The sequence below is a fragment of the Callithrix jacchus genome, chromosome 14 (genome assembly GCF_049354715.1).
Source record: "Callithrix jacchus isolate 240 chromosome 14, calJac240_pri, whole genome shotgun sequence".
Lineage (NCBI taxonomy): Eukaryota > Metazoa > Chordata > Mammalia > Primates > Cebidae > Callithrix > Callithrix jacchus.
In genome coordinates, this window is record NC_133515.1 from 708,327 (window position 1) to 715,573 (window position 7,247).

General features: G+C 45.5%; 1 pseudogene; it reads left to right on the forward strand.

Moving 5' to 3' along the window:
• Positions 1 to 4,015: 4,015 nt before the first annotated feature.
• LOC118151255 (small nucleolar RNA U13) lies at positions 4,016 to 4,113 on the forward strand (annotated as a pseudogene).
• The last annotated feature ends 3,134 nt before the right edge of the window (positions 4,114 to 7,247 follow it).

A 7,247-nucleotide genomic window follows, 5' to 3' on the forward strand; every position in this document is an offset into this window, starting at 1 on the left:
GTGACTAGAACCAACCCCATCTCTCACCTCTGCTGCACACCAGCTCCAGCCCTGGTCATTCCAACTATCTCACTGCAACATCCTCCTGGCTCTCTCGGCTCCCATCCTGCCACTGGCAACGGATCTCCACGTGGTGACCAGACACGTCCAACCATGGCACACTAGCATTTCTTACAGTACAACCCAAAGTCCTGAGGCCAGTGAAGCCAGAACTTTGTTGGTCATTGGTGCAGACACTGGCAGGGGGGCCATGGGGACAGGTCACTACACTCCAAGGCCCCACATGGGAGATCCTCTAGAAAAGCCATGAGCAACTACAAATATCATCTTTGATGGCCCCACCAGACGGTGAACAAACCCCACCCATCCCTCTCATAGCCACTAGCTAGTCAGTTCACCAAAAGTATGTCAAAACAATACTATTACCAGACCCTCACTACTTAACGCTGTGTTTCCCTGATCCCCACCGACATGTGTGCAGATGTGTGTATGAATGTGTGTGCATCTGTGTACAGATGTATCTGTACATGAATGTGTGTAGATGTGTATGTATACAGAAATACCAAAATACACAAATATGTGTGTATGAATGTGTGGATATGAATGTGTATGTACAGTGATGTGTACATGGTAGTGTCTATATGTAGATATGTGTATGAATGTGTGGGTATACAGACATGTGTGTGGATGTATAAAGATGTGTATATATACGGATGTGTGTATATGAATGTATGTGTACAAATATGTCTACATGTGGATGTAGATGCTCACAGATTTTCCTGCTGACAGGCATATCCTAGTGCTGGCTTTCTCCAGTGTGTATCAGAGACTGCGTGGTGGTGTCAGAGCTTCCTCAGGGTGCACGTGAACAAGAGCACAGAATTTCTCTCCCAAACCACTACATTTTGCAGATTAAAGAGAACACTAGTCACAAATGCGTCAGGTCAGCAGGCATAAACTGGGGCTCTGCAGGCAAACCAGGACCCAACCTTGACCCACACGGGGACAGGGTGCCAAACAGAACACTTCCCAGACCAACCTTAAATCCCACAAACTTTAAGGTTGAATTCAAGCCTCGAACCCCTGGGCCCAGAAATTCGAGGTTGAACCCAAGCTCTGGCACTTTGTATTCAAGAACTCATCTGCCTCAGTTTCCTTATCTTATATGGGGTTACAAAGAGGACTTGAAGAAGGGACCTCCTGCCTGCTGGAACATGCCCCAGAAAGTTAGAGTGCCAGCTGTTACTGTAATTTTGATGAGTCTGGGGCAGATGGAAGTAGAATTTCTCCAAATGCAAATAAACATTTCCAGACTTCAGACAGCTCTATAGGGAGTGGAAGGAAGGTCCAAGGGAAGGTACAGGCAATCTGTGCTTGCACATTTAGCAAATAACAAGACATTCAAGGGCCCCTGGGGGTTCTGGAAATGAGGCAGAAGTCTCAGCCATCAGACAGGTGGGGCTTTAGCAAGAAGACGGCTCTCCCCTGACATGAGTCTTCACCCAGGCTGATGGCACAGGTGGAAGTGGAGAGAGTATTTATGCAGCAAGACATCCAGCCTGGCTTCAGACTCTCCACTCCAGGCCTCTGAGAAGACACTGGAAACTGAGGCAGAATTGGGTGATCCACTGCTGAACGTGCCCAGTGGTCATGCCTGGTGGGATCAAGTCTAAAGCTGCTATTTGTACCTGGCTGGAGTGCAGTGGCACGATCTCGACTCACTGCAACCTCCACTTTCCAGATTCAAGCAATTAACCTGCCTCAGCCTCCTGAGAAGCTTGGCCTACAGTCGTGCACCATGCCCAGTTACGTTTTGTATTTTTGGTAGAGACAGGGTTTCTCCTTTTTGGTCAGCCTAATCCCAAATTCCTGACTTCATGTGATCCTCCTGCCTCAGCCTCCCAACATTTGTTTACCTTTTGAAGTCACCAATCTGCATGAAAAGGGGGTAGAAGTTTTAAATCTTCTCCCCAGGATAAAGGAGACAGACACGAAACTTCAACACAATGACAAGGGCTTCAAGTGACTTTCTAAGTTCCATCCAGGTACCCTTGGGTACAATCCCTTGAAAAGCACCTACTAAGATAAAAATGAGCCTGGACAACATAGTAAGACCCATCTTCACAAAAAAGAAAATAAATAATAGAAAGGCATGGAGGCACAGGTCTTAGTCCCAGCTACGTGGGAGGCTGAGGCAAGAGGATCACTTGGGCCCAGGGGTTCAAGGCTGCAGTGATTTAGGATCATGCCATTGCATAGAAGACCTTGTAAAAGAAAGAGAAAAGTGGGGGAGAGAGAAAAGGAGGGGAAGAGAGGGGGAAAAGACATGGGGGAAAGGGAGGGAAAGAGGTACGAAGAGAAAAAGAGAGGAATAGAGAGAGGAGGGAAAGGAAAGAAGAGAAAAGAAAAGAAAAAAGAAAGGAAGAAAAGAGAAAAGAAATGAGAAAAACATATAAACTTTGTGGCCAGGGAATTCCACTGTTATGAATTTACTCTGGAGAGAGAATTGTGTTCACCACAGAATAATTATAGCAGAAAACCTGGGAAAAACTCAAGAGTACTTCATTAAGAAACTACATGAATACATTTCATTCCATGGACTGTTACACGATCATTTGCACTACACGGGAGACTCTGATTTTTTTAGGTGGATATATTAACTCCACGTGCTGATTGTGTGCATAGATTATCTTGGAAAGGAATCACCAAAAAACCCTAACAGCGATTGGCTTTGAGGAGGCGTGAGAGAGTGGCTTTAAGGCTGCACCAACACCAACCAATAGAACTTTTTTGCAATAAGGACCATATTTCTGGGCCATCTGCAGCTGTGAAGCACCTGAAATGTGGCCCACGCAAACAAAGAACCAAATCCTTCGTTTTCTTTAATGTTAATTTATTTAGATTTTTTTTCTTTTTTGAGATGGAGTCTCGCTCCGTTGCCCAGGCTGGAGTAAAGTTGCGTGATCTTGGCTAACCGCAACCTCTGTCCCCCAGGTTCAAGCAGTTCTCCTGTCTCAGCTTCCCAAGTAAATGGGATTACAGGGGCTCACCACCACATCCGGCTACTTTTTGTGTTTTTAGTAGAGATGGGGTTTCACTATGTTGGTCAGGCTGCTCTCCAACTCCTGACCTCAGGTGAGCCACCAGACTCGGCCTCCCAAAGCACTGGGATTACAGGCATGAGCCACCATATCTGGCCTCACTTAGATTTCAATAAACACATAAGCCACTGGCTGCCATATGGGAAACTCAGATCTATAGTCTTTCATAGTTTTTGAACTTTGAATCATTTAAATGCATGGCCTATTCTTTTTAGTTATAGAACATAATAGAATAGTATTTAGATTGTATTAATTTAAATGAAATCTACCATAGAATTTAAATTGAACCAGCGAATGTGGATATATAAAAAGATTGCCAAGGTGTGTGTGTGTGTGAGTGTGTGTGTGTATTAAGTGTCTGTGTGTGTGTATATATGTATGTATATTTTGTTTTTTGTTTTTATCTTGAGTGAGAGTCTCGCTCTGCCACTCAGTCCGGAGTGCAGTAGTATGAAGTTGCCTCACTGCAACCTCCGCCTTTAGGGTTCAAGTGGTTCTCCTGCCTAAGCTTCCCTAGTCAACGGGGTTACAGGTACACACCACCACCTCCAGCTCATTTTTGTATTTTCAGTAGAGAAAGCGTTATACCATGTTGGCCAGGCTGGTCTTGAACTCCTGACCTCAAGTGGTCCACCTGCCTCGGGGCCTCTTAACGTGCTGAAGATTACAGGCATGAGCCAGGATGCCCAGCTGCAAAGGTGTGTTTTTGAGTAAAATGAACAACGTACAAACAAAAAAATAGGGAACAGCTGGGAGTGGTGGCTCATTCCTATAATCCTAGCACTTTGGGAGGCTGAGGTGAGAAGATCACTGGAGCCCAGGAGGTCGAGGCTGCAGTGAGCCATGATTGCACCACTGCCCTCCAGCCTGAGTAATGTGGCAAGACCCTGCCTCAAGAAAAACTAAAATTAAAAAACCAAAACCTAAACATGACGATTAAGTTTTCAGGTTGTTTTATGATATGTGCCTTCCTCAAAACTTGTTACGATATCATCACCTCACCCATCTGATGCAAAAAAGAAAAAATAAAACCCAGAGACTCAAACTAAAAATATTTGCAAATCTATAGCGTTAGGTGTTGTCCTGTGTCTCCCTGAAAGACACTGAAGCCCTATGCCGCAGGATCTGTGGATGTGACCTCATTTGGAAACAGTCTCTTCACATGTGATTGAGCTAACCTGAGGTAACGAAGGTGAATCCTAATCCCGTGTGCCTGTGTTCTTATAAAAAGGGGATGTGTGGACAAATAAACCTACAAAGGGAAGACAATGTCAAGACAGAGACAGAAGACCACCTACAAGCCGAGGAACTCCGGATGCTCTGAGAATCCATGAGCGAGACCTGGGACAGACCCTCCCTCACAGCCTTCACAGAAAAAAACAATCAATCAATAATCCCTTGATTTTAGACACCTGGCCTCCAGAACTGTGAGAATAAATCTCTGTGGTTGAAGCCACACAGTTTAGGGTACTTTGTTAAGGCAGCACTGGGAAATGAATGCAGAGTTCTTGGGGCACACATCAACACTTCTGAATAAAATTTGGGACATGGCATGCTTGAACTTACAATTTATACTTTACTCTGAATTCTTTTTTATTTTTGAGAGACAGGGTCTCACTCTGTCACCCAGGCTGGAGTGCACTGGCACAAGCACGGCTCACTGCAGCCTCCACCTTCTGGGCTCCAGCAATTTTCTTGCCTCAGCCTCCTGAATAGCTGAGACTACAGGCACATGTCACTGTGCCTAATTTTTTAAAAATGTTTTGTAGAGATGAGGTCCTGCTATGTTGCCCAGTTTACCTGGGACTCCTAGCCTCAAGTGATCTTCCCACCTTGGTCTCTCAAAGTTTTATAAGCCATTGTAACTGGCTTGCCTTTTTTTTTTTTTTTTTTTTTTTTTTAAAGACAGAACCTTGCTCTATTGCCCAGGCTGGAGTGCAGGGACAAGGTCTCAGCTCACTGCAACCTCCATCTCCTGAGTTCAAGCAATGCTTTTGCCTCAGCCTCACGAGTAACTCAGCTTATAGGCTTCTACCACCACACTCGGCTAATTTTTGTATTTTTATTACATGCGGGTTTCACCAGTGGGCCAGGCTGGTCCCGAACTGCTGACTTCAGGTGATCCGCCCACTTCAGCCTCTCAAAATGCTACCATTGTGGTTCAGTGCAACCTCTGCTCCTGGGTTCAAGCAATTCTCCTGCCTCAGCCTCCCAAGTAGCTGGGATTACTGGTTCCTGCCACCATTGCCAGTTTTTGTACCTTTAGCAGAGATGGTGTTTCACCATGTTGGCCAGGCTGGTCTTGAACTCTCGACCTCAGGTGATTCACCTGCCTCAGACTTCCAAAGTGCTAGGATAGCTGGCATGAGCCACTGTGCCTGGCCTACTCCTATTATTATTACATTGTAATATATAATAAAATACTTACACAACTCACCATAACGTAGAATTAGTGGGAGCCCTGAGCTTGTTTTCCTGAAACTAGATGGTCCCTTCTGGGGGTGATGGGAGACAAGTGACAGATCAACAGGCATGGGATTCTCATAAGAATCTCACTGTCCAGCTCTCTCGAATGTACTACTTACAGTAGGGTTTGCGCTCCTATGAGACTCTAACAATGCCACCGATCTGACAGGAAGTGGAGCTCAGGTGGTGATGCCAGCAATAAGGAGTGGCTGTGAACACAGATGAAACCTCCCTCGCCCACCCGCTGCTCACCTGCTGTGCTGTCTGCCCAGCTTCTAACAAGGAAGCCAGGCGCGGTGGCTCACACCTGTAATCCCAGCACTTTGGGAGACTGAGGCAGGTGGATTACCTGAGGTCGAGAGTTCGAGACCAACCTGACCAATGTAGAGACACCCTGTCTCTACTAGAAATACAAATTTTTGTATTTCTAGTAGAGAGAAAGGAGCCAGGCATGGTGGCTCATACCTGTAATCCCAGCTACTTGAGAGTCTGAGGCAGGAAAGTCACTTGAATCTGGGAGACAGAGGTTGCAGAGAGACAAGATCACGCCATCGCATTCCAGCCTGGGCAACAAAAGCAAACCTTCGTGTCAAAACAACAACAACAACCAAAAGAAGCCCAGGTGCAATGGCTCACACTTGTAATCCCAGCACTTTGGGAGAATGAGGAGGGCGAATCACCTGAAGTAAGGAGTTTGGGACCAGCCTGGCCAACATGGTGAAACCCTGTCTCTACTAAAAATACAAAAATTAGCCAGGTGTGGTGGTACATGCCTGTAATCCCAGCTACTCAGGAGGCTGAGGCAAGAGAATTGCTTGAACCTCGGAGGTGGAGGTGACATTTACCTGAGATCACACTGCTGCACAGAGTGAGACTCTGTCTCAAAAAAAAGAAAAAAAAAAAAGGCTACAGACTGGTACTGATCCATGGCCAGGAGGGTTGGGGACCCCAGCTGTAGACAGTATGTAATGATCAAATCAGGGTAACAGACAGTCATCACCTCAAATATTTATCAAATCCTTCTCTTCTGGCTATCTTGAAATATTCAAATAAATTCTCATTCACTATAGTTTCCCTTGTGCGCTATGGATTACTGTAACTTATTTCTTCTATCTAGGCCTTCTGGTCTTTCATTCTGTTTTTTAAAATTATTTTCATTTATTTCTGAGACAGTCTCTCTCTTTCTGCCAGGCTACAGTGCAATGACATAATCTTGACTCACTGCAACCTCCACCTCCTGGGTGCAGGCAATTTTCCTGCCTCAGCCTCCTGAGTAGCTGGGAGTACAGGCGTGCATCACCATTCCTAGCTACCTTTTTTTTTTTTCCGTAGTGATGGGGTTTCACCATGTTGTCCAGGCAGGTCTCAAACTCCTGACCTTAGGCAATCCACCCACCTCAGCCTCCCAAAGTGCTGGGATTACAGGCATGAGACACAGTACCCGGCCACTTATTCATTCTTCCATTCATTCATTCTATGAATAACTACTGCCTGGTTATTATATACCTGGCAGAGTTCCGGGCTCTGGGGAAACAGCAATGAGCAAAACAAAGTTGCTGCTGTCTTAATGGATCCATCGTTCTAATGAGGAGGAAAGAGACAGGCAATCCATGAAGAAACCATAAACACAAACAGCACATCAGGTGAGAGCGTTGTGAAGAATAAATACTAAAGTGGGTA